The 17,969-nt window shown below is 39.2% G+C and overlaps 1 protein-coding gene across 2 annotated transcripts in view; it reads left to right on the top strand.

Moving 5' to 3' along the window:
• Positions 1-411: 411 nt before the first annotated feature.
• Positions 412-17,969, top strand: part of Atp7a (ATPase copper transporting alpha) — a 116,702-nt gene continuing 99,144 nt past the window's right edge. The window contains exon 1 of one of the 2 annotated variants that reach the window (XM_074063450.1): positions 412-604. The gene's annotated coding sequence lies outside the window, so the exon portion shown is untranslated. The remainder of the gene's footprint in view (positions 605-17,969) is intronic. The other variant, XM_074063449.1, reaches the window with a different exon arrangement.

The following is a 17,969-nucleotide window of genomic DNA, read 5'->3' as shown; positions in this document are numbered from 1 at the left end:
AATCGAACCACGTACTAGGCAAGTGCTTTACCAACTGGGCTGTGCCCCAACATGATGTCATCTCTCCATGCAAGGATGAAGGGGCAAGTTCATGGTTCTGACCTTTACATCTACAATTATGCCAAGGAGTAGCCAAGAAAGTTAACACAGTCTAACAGATCCACGCTAACTTCGTTCTTATGGCAGATTTTGGCCAAGACCAGGAAGCTCCAAAGGATCGAGGTAGGGTTTTGCTAGGTTTTGCCATAGGGGCTGGGAAGAAGGAGACCGCTTGGGGGCAGTAGGAGGCGGGAGAAGCTTGCCTGGGGTGCGCGCTCCCCAGCACGTGACTCGAGTGCGCTTTGGCTCCTGGGCCCAGCTTCCGGCCGGGGCATCACCCGGAAGTAGGAGCGGCGGACGAGGGAGGGGCGAGCGCTGCCAGCCGCTCTGGCTGAGGTTGGAAAAAGAAGCCGAGGGAGGAGCTGCGCCGCCGCCTGTGTCGCGCCACTGCCACCGCCGCCGCGGCTGCCGTGACTTCACACAGCCTGGGGGTTGCAGGCTCGAGTCGTCGACGCCACGGTTTGCGTAGCTCCGGAGGTTGAACCATAGCACAGAAAAAAGCCAGGTAAGTCCTATGTTGGCTTCCCGTTGTCTCTTACTGGAGAGGGGTGTTCTGAGCTGTCAGTCTGTACTACTGAGTGTAGTGGGAAGGTCACTTTAGTCGCGAGCAACCTCCAAATTCTCACTTCTTCACAACTCACATATTTAACCATGCTTATGTTTTACCTCCCCAAACGGGATAGAGAAGAGCAGATTAGTTCCTGATCCTTGTTGCTTTCTTGTACTGTTGTGGTGAGGGTATCCTGAGCACCCATGGCCTATGTTAATTGTGGGCACAAGAAGATCTGTGCCCAGTGTAGGAAATCGTACGGTCTGGGGTCTTTGTTTTGTGACATCTCTTTGTACTTTTGAAACTAAGATTATTAAGATCATCATTATTGATGAAATAATTTTTTAAAATAGGTATTTGGCTTCTTGTTTCACACCGGGAGCATAAACTAAACAGAGAGGGTATACTCGTTCCCACTTTGTTTTGTTCAGTGTGTCCCCTTTACAGTAAAGTTACTCTGCATCCTTGCCCTACCCTGTGACATCTGTCTCTAAAGCTCTGTTTCTGTTCTTTTTTTTTCTCCCTCCGGTGCTTGGGCTCCAACTCAGCACCTCGCACATGCTACGTTGCATCTTATTTTCGGCACTTTTTGTTGTAGACATTGGGGTTATTTTAAGCTTGGACAACACTCTTATCCTTTTACAAGCCAGTATTTTTCCAGGATATGTACTTTGTTTCTAGAATAGGCTGTTCATCTACAGTACTGTGGCTGTGTATTGAGACAATGTGTGCAAAACATTGATTTAGGTGTGGGAAGTGGGGTGAGGGTGCCCAAAATTAAAATAAGAGTTCCTGGCCTCAAAAGGGTTAGCAGTCAGTTGAGTCAGATTCAACTATGAGAACAATGGATTCTAGTAGCCCCACTAATTGAATAACTCGGTTGTTTATCTCATCCTTTTTTAAAGCTGATTTTGAACTGAGATTTTAGTTTTATAATTTCAGACTTTCTTGAGTCTACAGTAATGACATAAGAGGATTTTTTTTTAATACTGGAGGGTCTCACAATGTAGTAGTAAAGACAGATACATGATCACCTAATTACGTGTTATCTCAGTACCATTATATATTAGCAACAGGAAGTCCGAGAGTGCAGGGAAGGGAGCATTTGAGCTGGGCCTTGAAAACTGGATAGAATTTAGCTTAGCAGGAATGGAGGAAGGGGAAGCCAGTTTCTGTAGAAGAAATAATGTGAGCAAAGGTTTGGGGGATTGGAAAGATACAAACATCCAATAAAACATTGTATGTCAGCATTCCTGTTTCAAACACAGCCACAATTTCCAAGATGTCACTGGTTAAAAGAAAAAAAAAGTAGAATATAGGACTGCGGATGTAGCTCAGTGGTAGAGCATTTGCTTAGCATGTATAAGGCCCTGGGTTCTATCCTTACTTAGCACCCTGAAAAAATTAGAATGCAAAACTAGTCATGAAGGGTCGTCTTAACCCAGTACCCTTCTAGCAATAGAAAGCCTATGTAAGAAAAGATAATGGGAATGACGAATGCAGTGTTAATGTATGAGGTTTAATTGTGATGTAAACTTGAATCTAAGAGGCAAAAGTACCTGGGTTTGTGATAGTGTGTGCCTGTAGTCCCAGCAACTTGGAGGCTGAGGCAGGAAGACCACTTGACCCTAGGAGTTCAAGGCCAGCCAACCTGGAGAGAGGGGGAGAGGACGGGGAGGGAGGGAGAGAAATCAGTTAATACACTACAGTCTTCACTGCCATGAGAGCTCTAAAGGTAATACATTCCTTTTTATAAACTCCTTGTTATAACTACTATCTACATACTATGTTTAAAATTGCTTGGCAAATTATTAAGAGTGTTGACATTACAATGACTATAAAAATCTTCATTTTCCAGTTGAGGAAGTAAATTGTGTGAAGATACTTACCTGAACTGATACAGTCAGTGGCAAAGATGAGAATAATACTTGGGAGTATACTCTCAAAATTCTCTCTACTCATCTTTGTTAAAGAGCATTCCAGGTTTTACAGCGTTTGTTGTTTCATTTTTATTAGCATATATTCATCGTGCAGGGAGGATTCATTGTGCCAGTTCCCAAAAGCCTTACATTGGACATTGGTCAGTGTTTCGTTTTTAAGCAGTGATATTTCCTAGGATGTAAGTCAAAATATGCTTGAGGGAATATAGTTGATGATAGTGGTCAAAGTATTTCAGTTCAAACCACATTCCAGTGATCATAATTTTTACTTCAAAATCTCAGTCTTTAGGTTGATTTCATATGATATAATTTGCTTACTGCTGGGGAATACTAGTGCATGTCTGTAATCCTAGCACTTGGGAAGCTGTGACAGGAGGATCATGTGTTCAAGGCCAGCTTGGACTATATAGTTAAGACCGTGCCTCAAAAAAAACAAAACAAAACAAACAAAAAAACCCTTGCTTTCTTATGTTGTTGAGGTAGTATGACCACTTAGTAACTCATTAGAATGTGTTTCGTTAAGCAGAAAGGGTACCATGTTTCTGTGGTCATTAATATAGCCCTACTTTATACAACATAGTTAGTGAATGGAAGCGATTTCCTCATTTTGTGAGCTCAAATATGTACATTATTGTAGTTTGAAGTATCAGTTTTCACAGATAGTTCTTTCTTTGATGAAAATGAGGATAAGATATCCCCATTTTGATTCAATAATGTACACTTTGTACCATGTTTTCTGTCTTCATTTAGAATTGTACAGCTGCCTTGAGGATTTGAAAAATTTTTTACCTGTTTTTATTATAAATTTCTAGTGTAGAAGTCCAGTTTTTCCAGCCTATAGTCAGGAATGCATTTGATGATTTACTAATTGAAATAAGTGGATTGCTTCACATGTTAGGGATATTGTTTTAGCCTGGCCATTTACATCATTTGATATTGTTTATAAAAAAGTAATGTGTTTTTGTTTATGCCGTTGTGAGTGCTGCTGATCTTGCATGTGCAGTTGTTGTCCCAACCAAAGCAGACAGGGAGGGAAAAATACCTGATTTTCTTCTCTCCTCCACTCCCACCAGGGGATTTGCAGGGCATTGTATTCCTCTTGGAATTGAGAAGAAAATGGTTTCTGCTCTCTTGATGTTCACCTGAAGCAGGCTACCTGCCACTTAGGAGAGGAAAGCTGTAAGAGGGCTTCTGTTAGGACCCAAAAAGCCATCAACAGAGATAAAAGAGCAGAGAGAAAGGACTCTGAAGTGCAAATCCCCTCTAAAGAAAATTCTCAGGAATGTTTAGGATAACTTTGTAGTAGAACTCTAGTGTCATGAAGTTACTTATGAGGTTACTTAAAGAGCTGAGCCTTGGGGTCTGGGTTTAGTTCAATAGTAGAGCATTTGTTTAGCATGTGAGAGTCCTTGGGTATAATCCCCAGCACCAAAAAGTAAAAAAAAATGAATTGATTCTAGAGCTAAGAAAAGCTTATAAAGACCTTAGTTGTTAAAGAGTTTCATGTGTAATCTCCTTTGTTGTGGTAGGTATAAAGGAAGGACAATCACAATTTTTTTGTCAGTGCTATGGACAGAGTCCAGGGCCTTGGGCCACAGTAGACAAGCATTCTGCCGAATTATGCCCCCCAACAAATGTTATTTTTAAATCATTAAATCAACTTATTCATTCATACTTTCAAACTAAAATAAATGAATGTTTTCCCTTTTAGGACAAATGAGGAGCTTAATTCCAATAGACCTAACTTTGCTCTAATGTCTATGCACATTCAGAAACAAAGTTCCTTAGGTGGGCATATTTGGGTGTGCCTGTAGGCCCCCTGTTCTCCAATTTTGTAAATGAAAATGATGGTTTGTTTAAGATAGCTACACAGGGAGTTTTCTTGGAGCATTTCCATGTATGTCAATAATGTAACCCTAATTGGTTCATCTCTATTTTACTTCTTTCTACCTTAGTCCTCTTTTTATGGTGGCTTCAACAGGTTTAAAAATTCTATAATCATTCTTGTATAGATAGTACATCAACCATATTCACCTTCTTAACTTCCTTCTTTTATACTCCCCCTCTCATATGTGATCTCCTCTTAGTGTGACCTGTTTTTCATAATACTGCTGTATTTGTATTGGGTTTGTATTCCACATATGCAAGAAAACATGTGTATAGCCACAATGTCTTGATATTAAATTTTTTTTGGTGGTATTGGGGTTTGAACTCAGGGTCTCATGTTTGCTAGGCAGGCGTTCTGCCACTTGAGCTATTTCGCCAGCCCTTTTTGCATTGAGTATTTTTGAGATAGGGTCTCATGAACTATTTCTGGTGCTGGGTTTGAACTGTGATCCTCCTGATCTCTACCTCCTAAGTAGCTATGATTACAGGTGTGAGCAACTGGTGCCTGGCCTTGATATTTTTAATCACAATTATAAGTGCATTTTTATGTATTAGCTATCACATTGGTTTCATATATCTTCATATATTGTCCTTATAAAGCACATCCTACTTCTAATTGGGTGATACTAGTATTAATTTTGGTCATAAAAACCTTTGTAGATGTCATATAGTTTTATTTTTCTGGTACTGGGGATTGAACCAAGGACCTCTCATGTTCCTTGCACATTCTAGGCAGACTCTCACTCTCCCTAGAGCCATGTCTCTAGCCATCTCCAGATAGTTTTAAACCCTTGAATTCATTAAGTGATGGTGGATAAAAGAATAATATATTGCTTCTTTTTATTTTTTTGTTTTCTATTTTTTTCTTAAAAACAGTTTTTAATGCAGTATATTATTTGACCTTGAGTGCCATACCCTTGAGGGTATGATTAGAATTGCTTGAGAGTTTGTCTAATGTGGTTAGTACAAAAAGAACACATAAACTCCTGTTTCTTAACTTTAGGGCAAGTGATAAGTCAAGGGATATTGAATCTTTTCCTTTTTTTCTTTTGGTTTTTGTGAGATAGGATCTCACCATGTAGCCCAGGCTGGCCTCAAACTTGCAGTCCTCCTACCTCAGCCTCACTAGTGCTTGGATCATAGGCATGTGCCATCAGGCCCAGTAATACTACTTTTATACAGATAAGTGAAGGGTACTGTAACTACTTCTCTGATTTGAAAAATAACTGTCATACTTTGTCTTTTGTGCATACTTGGTAAGAGCAGATGTATTTCATACGGCCAGATTTTATTTCCAGACCTAGCATATGGATAAACTGGAATTTAAAGCCAATTAGCCTTGGCTTCAGAACCTATACTCTTACTTAACATAAAAAAGTATAATTTTTGTTGTTGTTTCGTGTTGTCATCTTGCTATATTGCCCAGGCTGGCCTGGAAGTCCTGGGCTCGTGATCCTGATGTTTAAAATGGTGTTAGTCTTACTTTATCAGTATTTTCTTTCCTAGAAAGAAAAAGGAAACAGTCCATATGCGTTTCCTCATCTGAACAGTACACGCATCTTTGAACTTGGTCATGCTTCAATAGTTAGAACATGTTTAGAATTTTAAACTGTTCTAAAAGAAAGTACAGTAAAAGTTGATGAGGAAGCACAAATTGGAATGTTGCCAGTAACGTTTTCTGGACTATTCTCCTGCTACCTCAAGGTATCTTCACCTCTCCATTGCATTGTAGGACTATGTTGTTTTGCAGAGACAGTATAACATAGGATGAAGGGTGGGAGCTATGGTATGAAATTGTCTATGTTGGAATCCTAGCTCCTTTACTTGCTACTTGTGTGACTCTGGGCAGATTTTATTTATTTATGTATTTATTTTTGTAGTGCTGGAGATGGAACCTAGGACCTCATACAAGCCCTTTATCAGTGAGCTACATCTACAGCCCTTATTCAAATTTGTAAATTAGAGACAACAGTACCTATCTTATAGGATTGTTAATGAGTTAATATATGTAAAGCCAGAAGAAGAATGTCCGGCAAGTTGTAAACGTACAGTAAAGTTTAGTTAGTAGCATTTTTTAATATATTATTTACTATAAAAGTAATTTTAGCAACCTATATAATAAAATTATAAATTATAGTTCTGTACTGTAAATTTAGTAGACCACACCAAGCTGTATGCCCATCAATACCTGCAAACGATACTTAGTTTGTAAATTACACAACAGAAAATGGAAAACTTAGATTGAGAGGGCCTAGGAGTCTACTTTACACCTACATTATTACTAACATGGCATCTACAAACTCATTATGACAACTAGCAAATCAAGTCACTGTGATGTAGTCATTCTGCTTCCCTACCAAGAAAACTTGTAACAATCTGCTTGGGTAATTAGCAAGCCACAAACTCTGGGCCGTCGAGTTTTTCCAGATTATTTCCTTAATTGCTAAATGCTGAATCATAGTTTTGCTGAATGAGTTCTGAAATAGAAAATTTCAGCAAGAGAAAGGGTCTTATGAATGTCTAACCTACTCTACAAAATAGCCACATTCTTACAAAGTTGTGTATAAATGGAATTTTTATGAAGTGTAGACACACTCTAGTAAATCTTTATGGTGAGTTTGTTATGTATACAATGTTTGCCTAGACCCTGTGAGATACACAAAAGGGCATAATTCTTATCTGCTCTGATGTCTAGCCAGGGAAAGAAGTCTAATACCTATCACACATGGAGAGGTTAGGTACTAAACTATGATGTTGATTCCAGGGCATTTGGAATTCAAAAAGAAAGTGACTAGGAGTATTTGATATGCTTTTTTCATGGAGAAGATAGGACTTCAGTTCATTTACTTACTCAACAGTGATTTTCTGGGTAGCTATTCTGCTCACTAGGGGTGTGATAGTGAACACAGTGGGTGTAGTCCTGCTTTGTGGAATTTATAGACTAGTAAGGTGATAGGATATAAATACGTAGAAGAGAGCAGTCTAGTAAGGGGACCAATCCAAATAATTGTGGAAAGGAATGATAAGAGCATGGGTTAGACTGCCTGATTGTAGTCAGAATTTCATATTGCTGAGGAGCATTGAAGGAGAGAGATGGGGACTGTTTTTTGAATGATTCATTGAGGAGCTCCCTAATTGTGATAAAGTCCTTTAGGTACACTGCTGGCAAGGGTTAGGAGCTCAGGCTTTGGAGGCATACTGTTTGGTCTCATCTCCACTCTTAATTTGTTTGCTAAGTTTAGAATTTTATAGGAAATTTTCTCAGTGACACAACTTCATAGGCAATAAAATGGTATTTGTGCCAAGTGGCTGGGGTTGGTAATCCTAGCATCACTAAGTGACATTAGAGAAGTTAAGCAATGTGCACATGAAATACCAGTGGGAAGTCCAAGGAGAGGTCAGGAAAAGTAGGAGATTAGGCAAGAAATGAGAAAAATACATTCTGTGATGGTTGGTAGGGTTTCATCAAAAATGTCTTCAAGCAAAACTGAGTACATCTGTCTAGCCTTTACTTCTTTCTCTCTTCTTGTTATTGAGACAGGGTCTCTCTATGTAGCCCAGGCTGGCCTCAAACTCACAAGGCTCCTGCCTCAGCCTCTTGTGCTAGAATTACAGGTGTGCACCAGCCCTAGCCTCTGTTTCTAATCGTAATTCCATAACAGTGATGAATTTTCCCTTTCCAAGTGTGAAGAGAATCTTAACTGCAGTTATTTGACATGGCCATTGGAGAACTCCAAGTGGTTGCTTGGTTTATTTATTTTTGTGGTGGTAGGGCTCAAACCTCAAGCTTTGCACAGCGAGGCAAGTAAGTGCTTGACTGTGCAGCCACATCCCAGCTCTTCACTGATTGTTTTAGATTATGTTCTTTATTTGAAGCATCTGGTCAATATCAGATTATTTTCCATAGTTGAAACAACTGGCCAGACCAGTTATGACCCAGTTTTGTTTTGCACCGAAACACAACTTGGTTAGAAACTTCTGAAGTAAATAACCTGTTAGTTATCTCTGAACTTGGCTTAAGGCATGAGTGGATTGCCACATGGATGCTGCTTTAAAACCTGCATTCTCTGTCTCTCCTTACCTTTGGATTTAATGTAAGTATAACTGTGTTCTAAGGAGGCTGGACAGTATTATCCTGGCATTTTTTTTGAATTTTTTTCTACCAAATAGGTAGAAATGATCACACAAGACAATCTTTGTCTCCTCCCAAATCTTTTGTTACAGTGATGATGATCTCCACTTTTATTATTTAATCTTTGGAGTCTTGAGATTAGGGTGATACTGACAGTGTAGTCACTGACAAGTAGTTGCTGGCCCTGCTGTCTTCCCTTCACACTGAGACTCTTAGCTGGGCTTTAGGACAGGGAGGGGATATGGCAGAGGGAAGATGTTTTTGGAAACCAGCTTGGAGCTCTAGGAGGTGAGGTCTCTAGGTCTACCAGTAGTTCCTGATTTGCAAGTTGGAGCCTCCTTACTTTATTTTATCCAGGGATGATGTGTTAAAAACTCTGGGGGGTAGCAGTCACAGTCTTAAAAATTATGTCATGGAGTTATGCAAGATGGCAGCTGGGAAAGCTACTTAAACCACTTCTTTTTCCTTTCTCCCTGCAGTCAATACCTACTACATGCAGCAGCGTGGTAGGCCCCACAGGTTCATCATTTGAATCTCCCCATTTCCCACCTTAGGACTCCACTTTAACCCAGCAGGTAAAATTTAGGTATTAGCTAAGTATTTCAGGGAGTTGTGTCCATTTCCTTACTGTATTTAAGTGTATGCTTGTCAGTAAAATGCCAACATCTGACCTATCTAACTTGAAGGTTGTTAATGAATATCACATGAAGTAATGTATGTAAAAGTACATAGAGTTGCTATGCAATTGTGAGATAATACTCCCTTTGGATGTGTTACACTTTTGTTGAAAGACTACCAAACTTTAATCGGGAGTCTGGTATTTCAGTTCCAATTCTGCTGTTAACAAACTGATACTTTGGACAAATTACTTTGTATTTCTGGTCCTGGTACTGAGGTTTGAACTTGGAGCCTCATGGTTGCTAGGCAGGTGCTATTTATCTATAAAAAGAAAGTAATGATGCCACTCCTATCTACTCATAAACTCAAGAGTTGTTTTTTTCCTCACCCTAGATTCAGTCAATCATCAAGTCTGTTGTCTGGTTCTTAATATTTCTCAAATTTACCCATTTAGTCCCTAATCATTTCTTTTCTGGTCAACAGCCTTTTTAGAAAAAATGTGGTAAGGTATACAAAATCTGAAATTTATCATTTAAGTCATTTAAAGTGTACAGTTCAGTGGCATTGAGTACATTAGCAATGGTGAACAACTAGTACTGCTATCCATTTCCAGAACAGTTTTCATCATCCCGAATTGAAACTCTGTATCCATCACACAATAGCCTCTTCCCTGGTGTTGGTAACCAGGGCCTCAGTGCTAAGCAAGCACTCTACCACTGAGCTACTCCCTGACCACAAACAATAGCTTTTCATTTCTCTCTCCCCACCCCCTAGTAGCCTGTACTTTCTGTCTCTGTGAATTTACCTATTTGAGGCATTTTTAAGCATTTATTTTATTTATTTTGGTGGTACTGGGATTTGAACTCAGGGCTTCACACTTGCTAGGCACCTGCTCTACCACTTGAGCCACTACGCCAACTTATGAGACATGTTTTAGAGATGTAGTAATTGTACATATTGATGGAACAGATACCCTTACAAAGATACCCTTACAGATACCCTTACAAAACATACAATATTTTCCCTTCCTTCTGGCTTTTTTTACTTAGCATGCCTTAAGTTTCATCCATGTTGCAGTATCTGGAAATTTCATTCCTTTTTATGGCTGAATAATATTCCATTGTTGGGCAGTAGCATTTTACTGACTCCAGACTTGGACCTTTCAAATTTATCTCTTCTGATCTGACTTTGCTTACCTTTCTAACCTCCTTTTTTCCCCTACTTACACCATGTGCCCCAGCCTTACCAAAAGTACTCTATCAAATATACTATGTGCTTTGACTACTTTGTAACTTTGTTCATGGCCCCTTTGGTCTGATATTTCCTTCCATTCTTTTGGAGAATTCCTACTCATCTTTTATTTTTAAGATATAGCCTCTTTCTTTTAGGACTTAAGCAACTCTCCTGCCTTAGTCTCCTGAGTAGCTGGGAGTATAGGCTGACACCAACATGCTCAGCCTACTCAATCTTTTTTTTATTGTTTTATTATTCATATGTGCATACAAGGCTTGGGTCATTTCTCCCCCCTGCCCCCACCGCCTCCCTTATCACCCACTCTGCCCCCTCCCTCTCCCCCCCACCCCTTCAATACCCAGCAGAAACTATTTTGCTCTTATCTCTAATTTTGTTGAAGAGAGAGTATAAGCAATAATAGGAAGGAACAAGTGTTTTTGCTGGTTGAGATAAGGATAGCTATACAGGGAGTTGACTCACATTAATTTCCTGTGCGTGTGTTACCTTCTAGGTTAATTCTTTTTGATCTAACCTTTTCTCTAGTTCCTGATCCGCTTTTCCTATTGGCCTCAGTTGCTTTTAAGGTAATCTGCTTTAGTTTCTCTGCGTTAAGGGCAACAAATGCTGGCTAATTTTTTAGGTGTCTTACCTATCCTCACCCCTCCCTTGTGTGCTCTCGCTTTTATCATGTGCTCAAAGTCCAATCCCCTTGTTGTGTTTGCCCTTGATCTAATGTCCACATATGAGGGAGAACATACGATTTTTGGTCTTTTGGGCCAGGCTAACCTCACTCAGAATGATGTTCTCCAGTTCCATCCATTTACCAGCGAATGATAACATTTCGTTCTTCTTCATGGCTGCATAAAATTCCATTGTGTATAGATACCACATTTTCTTAATCCATTCGTCAGTGGTGGGGCATCTTGGCTGTTTCCATAACTTGGCTATTGTGAATCAGCCTGCTCAATCTTTAAGACACAGTTTACCTAAGAATAGTAGATTGATTAAATTATGGTGCATTCATATAATGGACTTCTAGTCAGCCTTTTAAAATTATGGCATATAGGGCTGAAGATGTAGCTTACTGGTAGAGTACTTGCCTTACATGTGTAAGACCCTGGATTGGAGCACCAGTGTTGAAAAATGCTTACATATATATTAGTGTCAAAAGCACAGTCTTAGGCCGGAGGTGTGGCTCAAGTGGTAGAGCTCCTGCAGAGCAAGCATAAAGCCTTGAGTTCAAACCCCAGTACCACCAAAAAAGCAGAGTCAGGACCAGGCTCACTGTGTTCAGATTTCAGTTCTGTCACTTACTGGTTGTATGTCCTTTAAAAAGTTCCTTATCCTCTCTGTGTCTCAATGTTATCAAAGAGGGATATAATACTACCTATTCCATTGGGTTATTGTGGAGATTCAATTAGTTAAAAGTACTAGCTATTTTAATCCCCAGCACTACAAAAAAGTATTAGCTATTGTTATATATTACATTTTACTGTGTGTGAGTCCCTAGGACCAGAACAGATGGAATAACATAGAAAAAAATGTTCATTTTATAGTGTTAAATGAAAAGAAGCATGTTATAAAGCAGAATAGTATCCCATTTTTATTAAATACGTATTTATACATATGCATGTGTTATAATAGCCTTCTAGACTTATATACATATATGTGCATGTACCTACCCCCCACCACCTCAACATGTTAGCAACTAGTTACATCTCATGGTGAACAAATCTTTTCTTTATTTTTTATACTTGATGGTAACCAAAAGCAGAGAAGTGATGTTTATTTTTTATATTTGCTTATGTATATTTTTCGGTCTTCTCCACTTGGCATTTATTCCATAAATCTCTCTGTCTGTGTATATGTATGTATATATATTTTTGAGACAAGATCTCATTATGTAACCCAGTTTTGCCTTAAGCATGTGATCCTCCTGCCCCAGGCTCCCCAGTGCTAGGAGTACAGTGTGTGCCACCACACCTGGCTGATAGGATTATCTTTGAACACAGATAGTCTCTCCTTATGTACAATTTCACTTTCTGAGGTTTCAGTTACCTGCAGTCAACTATGGTCTGAAAATATTAGATGGAAAAATTCCAGAAATGAACAATTCCATAAGTTTAAAATTGCACTGATGACATCTTTCTCCATCCCACCCAGAATGTGAACCATTCCTTTGCCCAGTGTATCTGGCCTGTATAGGCTGCCTGCCTGTAAGTCACTAAGTCACCATCTCAGACTGTCAAACTCTTGCAGTGCTTGTGTTCAGGTAATCCTTATTTTAATAATGGACACAAAGTGAAAGAGTGGTGATGCTGGCCATTTGCATATGGCAAAGAGAAGCTGTCAGTGCTTTCTTAAGTGAAAAGATGAACATTCTCAACTTACTAAGGATAGGAAAAAATGTGTGCCGAGCTGTTAAGATCTACAGTAAGGAATTTTCTTATATGCTAATAAAAATGAAAAAAGTGAAGAAGGAAAAAATTTCGTGTTAGTTTTGACATTGCACCTTAAATTGCAAAAGTTACAGCCACAGTATATGATAATTGCATACTTAAGATGGAAAATTAAATTTGTGTATGCACATATAGGAAAAATGTAGCATTTATAGGGTCCAATATCGTCTGTGGTTTCAGGCATCAACCGAGGGTCTTGGAATGTATCCTCCTTGAAAGAAGGAGGAGTACCATACATTCCCTAATTTTTGATTTGTTTACTTTTCTCTGTGCTGATATATCCAAATTTAATGTTTTACATTCATATTCATAGCACTTTCAAAGGGAGGTGATGTCACTGATAAAACATTAGTCACAATTTTTAACTTGAAGCTGTTAATATGTTCAGTGTGTGTTTGTATGTCACAGACACACAGACACACACACACACACACACACACACACACACACATGCATGTGTAGTCTTCATCAAAACTAGAAAGGAAAGGCAGAGTCAAGAATTGCTTTTTCATCGATCTACCATTTGATCCAGCAATACCACTCTTGGGGATATACCCAAAAGACTGTTACTCCAGAGGCACCTGCACATCCATGTTTATTGCGGCACTATTCACAATAGCCAAGTTATGGAAACAGCCAAGATGTCCCAGCACTGACGAATGGATTAAGAAAATGTGGTATCTATACACAATGGAATTTTATGCAGCCATGAAGAAGAACGAAATGTTATCATTCGCTGGTAAATGGATGGAATTGGAGAACATCATTCTGAGTGAGGTTAGCCTGGCTCAAAAGACCAAAAATCGTATGTTCTCCCTCATATGTGGACATTAGATCAAGGGCAAACACAACAAGGGGATTGGACTATGAGCACATGATAAAAGCGAGAGCACACAAGGGAGGGGTGAGGATAGGTAAGACACCTAAAAAACTAGCTAGCATTTGTTGCCCTTAACACAGAGAAACTAAAGCAGATACCTTAAAGCAACTGAGGCCAATAGGAAAAGGGGACCAGGAACTAGAGAAAAGGTTAGATCAAAAAGAATTAACCTAGAAGGTAACACCCACACACAGGAAATCAATGTGAGTCAATGCCCTGTATAGCTATCCTTATCTCAACCAGCAAAACCCCTTGTTCCTTCCTATTATTGCTTATACTCTCTCTACAACAAAATTAGAGATAAGGGCAAAATAGTTTCTGCTGGGTATTGAGGGGGGGAGCGGGAGGGGGTGGAGTGGGTGGTAAGGGAGGGGGTGGGGGCAGGGGGGAGAAATGAACCAAGCCTTGTATGCACATATGAATAATAAAAGAAAAATGAAAAATAAAAAAAAAAAAAAAAAAAAAAAGAATTGCTTTTTAAGCCTGGCACTGGTGGTTCACGCCAGTAATCCTAGCTACTCAGGACGCAGAGATCAGGAGGATCTCAAACGGCCAGTCCAGGCGAATAGTTTGTAAGACCCTATCTCGAAAATACCCAACACAAAAAAGGGCTGGTGGAGTGGCTCAAGTGGTAGAGCGCCTGCCTAGCAAGTAGAAGGTCCTGAGTTAAAACCCTTGGACCACCCCTAAAAAAACATTTCACTTGTCTCCAGCCCCTTTTGCTTTGGTTATTTTTGAGATAGGTCCTCACTTTTGTGCCTGGTCTGGCCTGAACCCTGATCCTCCTGTTTATGTTTCCTGCACAGCTGCGATGACAAGCACATGCTGCTATGTCCAGCCATTGGTTGAAATGGAGTCTTGTGCACTTTTTGTCTGGCCTGGCCTCAAACCATGATCCTGTTGATCTCCATCTCCCATGTAGCTTGGATTATAGGTGTGAGCCACTGCTTCTCATTAAGAAGTACTTTAATAATTTATTTCAAAGATCCAACAGCATATATTAAGCCAAAATGTAGAATTTAGTTGTAGATTGACTCCCCACAATATTTTAGAATTAAAAAGGTGGATTCTGGGGGCTAGGGTGTAGCTCAGTGGCAGAGTGCCTATTTAGCTAGCATGTGTAGGCTCTGGATTCTATGCCCAGGACCACACAAAAAATAAATCCCCCTTTAAAACAGACTGACTAAAGGGTGGCTTCTGTGTTGTGAAATTTGTGTGCTTGAAATGGAGGTGTAAAGCACATATTTTGCCCTACCAGAAGTGCTTTTCTAAAGGTTTCAGCCCATTTTCATAACCTCAGTTTTGTGAGATGACAAAGTTCATTGTAGTGCTTTCAAACTAAGAAAGCATCAACTGTAGAACAGATTTTGGGCCAAAAAAAAACCTCCAACAAATTATGAATTTGCTGCTGGGGGTTGAACCCTGGGCTTCATGCATTATTAATGATAATCTAAATTTCTGTTCAACATACATACATTTGAATTTATTGCAGTTTTATTCTCAGCAGTTCAGTGGATTTGAGATAGCTGTATTTGAGCTTCTGCTTGTTTGTGATAACAAATCACTTGAAACTTGCCAGTTGAAAACGCTAAAAGGTTGATGTAATACAGGCCTTCTCTGAATTCATTCTTGTTCATCTGTGTAAAAACAACCTGGCTAAACAGTTATCCTTGGCAAGTTTGAATTGTTATTTCCTTTCTTTAAAACTCGTTTCCTGAAACTGATCTCTGACACACTTCCAAAAGCTGATTTTTCATCTTTATCTATTCTGACAATGGTTTAACTTTGAATAGGAGAGAATGTTACCAGCTTTATTAGCTCAAGTCTGTAAACCAGGACATTGAAGTAATTGAGGGGTTGGGTGTAGGTGAGGGTATAGATCTGGACTGTATTTGTAGAGTGCTTGCTTCATGATGAAAATTGTTCTTTGGATCTTGGCATAAAAAGAGACATATATGGAAAAAGAGAATGTTATGAAAAGTATTCTAAAAAATAGATAAGAATATAAGTTATCTTCTAATCATACCATATAAGTATTTCGAGTATAAGGTTATGACAAAGTAGGTTTTCTTTTTTCCGTGTGGTGCTGAGGATGCAGCCCAGGGACTTGCACTTGCCAGGTAAATTCTGTACCACTGAGCTATAGCCCCAGCTCCCCAAATAGTTTTTTTTGGCCAACATGTTAATTGCTTCTTAAAAATGCTAGCAAGGGTGATTATTTTCTCATCTGATAGGAGAGAGATCTTTGCATAATCAGCAAGATAAGTCATCAGGATATATCACATGTGCTGAGTGTTGTGATTTCTGCCAACATGAGTCAAGTGCTAGTGTGTATGCGATTTGTAGTATAAATCTATCTGGTACCTTCTTGGTTTGGCTGATCAGTGCTAATGAAGCTAAGCTTATAGAGTTCATCTCTGTGGGAGTGACTTGTCTTCTGGAATCATTACCTGTACATCTAACTCTGCACCAAAGTTTTCTGAATGAAATTTATTGGCTAAGGCAGGGGTAGGGGGAGGTAGGCCAGAGTAGCAATAGCTCAGCAGAAACTGTCATTCCTCCCCTACACCCTTGTCCTCCTATAGGAGTGTCCATAATGTCTGGGCTTTCAAACACATATCCTTATATCACTTAGAGAGGGAGCACTTAGAAATGTATTCCTTTGAACTTCCAGAATATTCTGCTCATAATGTCTCTGGTTTTACCTCTAGGTTCCTTTTGTCTTTATCTCCAGATTGTTTTGTCTTAAAACTTTATAGTCTAAGAGAACTGGCTTGGATCACTGAATGCAGTCGCAGAAAGTAATAAGACTTTTTCTCTTCTCCAGAAAATGACTTGAACAGTTGTCTCTAGAGTGAAAGATCTGTGCAGTTTTGGCATTGAAACTAAACAACTCTGTTGGGGTTTAATAGGCTGTTTTATATTGAATAGGGAAGTTTTAGGTCTCCAGCATGACTCATGGTGTTTTGTAATCTGTACAAATTTATAGTACCTTTTATTGAGCTCACTTAGGAATGAGGTACTTTGTGGAAGTGATTTTTCCAAGTAACTCAAGTATCCCCTTTAAATTTTAGTCATTCAGAGATCTTAAAACAGATCTGATGTGTGAGTCCTTCAAAAGCATTCTGAAATACATTTCCTTTTTTCCTAAATAGAACATTAGTAAATAGTCAATGTAGAAAACAAAATCTAAGCAATATTTAGTTATTTCTCCTTTTCAGGATTTAGTTTTTCTTTATAGTACTTAGTACTTGAATTTATATATTTCTTTCTTTTTTTTGTGGTACAGGGGCTTGAACTCAGGGCCTTTACCTTGAACCATCCCACCAGCCCTATTATTTTTTTTTCTGAAGGGGTTCTCAAGATAGGGTCTTGTGAACTATTTGCCTGGGCTAGCTTTGAACTGTGCTCCTCCTGATCTCTGCCTCCTGAGTAGCTAAGATTACAGGTATGAGCCACTGGTGCCCAGCCTATTTTTCTCTCTTTTTTTTTTTTTGGCAGCACCAGGCTTTGAACTCAGGGCCTCAAGCTTGCTAGGTAGGCACTCTACCTCTTGAGACACTCTGCCAGTCCTTTTTTGTGTTGGGCAATTTGCTTTTTGCCTGGGCTGGTCTCTATGATCCTCCTGATTTCTGCCTACTCAAGTAGTGTGTATGTAATGGTATGTAATATTTTTATAAAAATAGGACTATAGTGTACATTTTATGAATAGTTTGTTTTTTTCATCTAATTTATTACAGATACCTTTTGGTACTGTAAGTGTACCACTATTTTTTTTCCTTGTTTGATACTTGGGACTGATGGCTAGGTTTTCAGGTCAGTCTTTAGAAGTTTATTTAGACAGCAGTGCAGATGGACTGTATATTAATAGTAGTATTACACTGTCTTCTGGGAAAATGCATAGGAAATGCCAAGTAGGAAATTGAGGACCTTGCACATGCTAGGTAAGCACTCTAACATTGAGCTATATCCCTAGTTCTCTGTTTATTTTTTTAATTTTGAGACAGGCTCTCTCTAAGTTACTCAGGCTGGCCTTGAACTTGTGATCCTCCTGCCTTGGCCTCTCAAGTGGTTGGCATTATAGGCGTGTACCTCACACCCAGCCAACTATCTGTTTTTAATGTTGATATGATAATGTGTTTGATCAATTTCATATTGATATTTATATTGT

This window comes from Castor canadensis, chromosome X, assembly GCF_047511655.1.
Source record: "Castor canadensis chromosome X, mCasCan1.hap1v2, whole genome shotgun sequence".
Taxonomy (NCBI): domain Eukaryota; kingdom Metazoa; phylum Chordata; class Mammalia; order Rodentia; family Castoridae; genus Castor; species Castor canadensis.
This window is presented reverse-complemented; position numbering and strand designations above follow the sequence as displayed.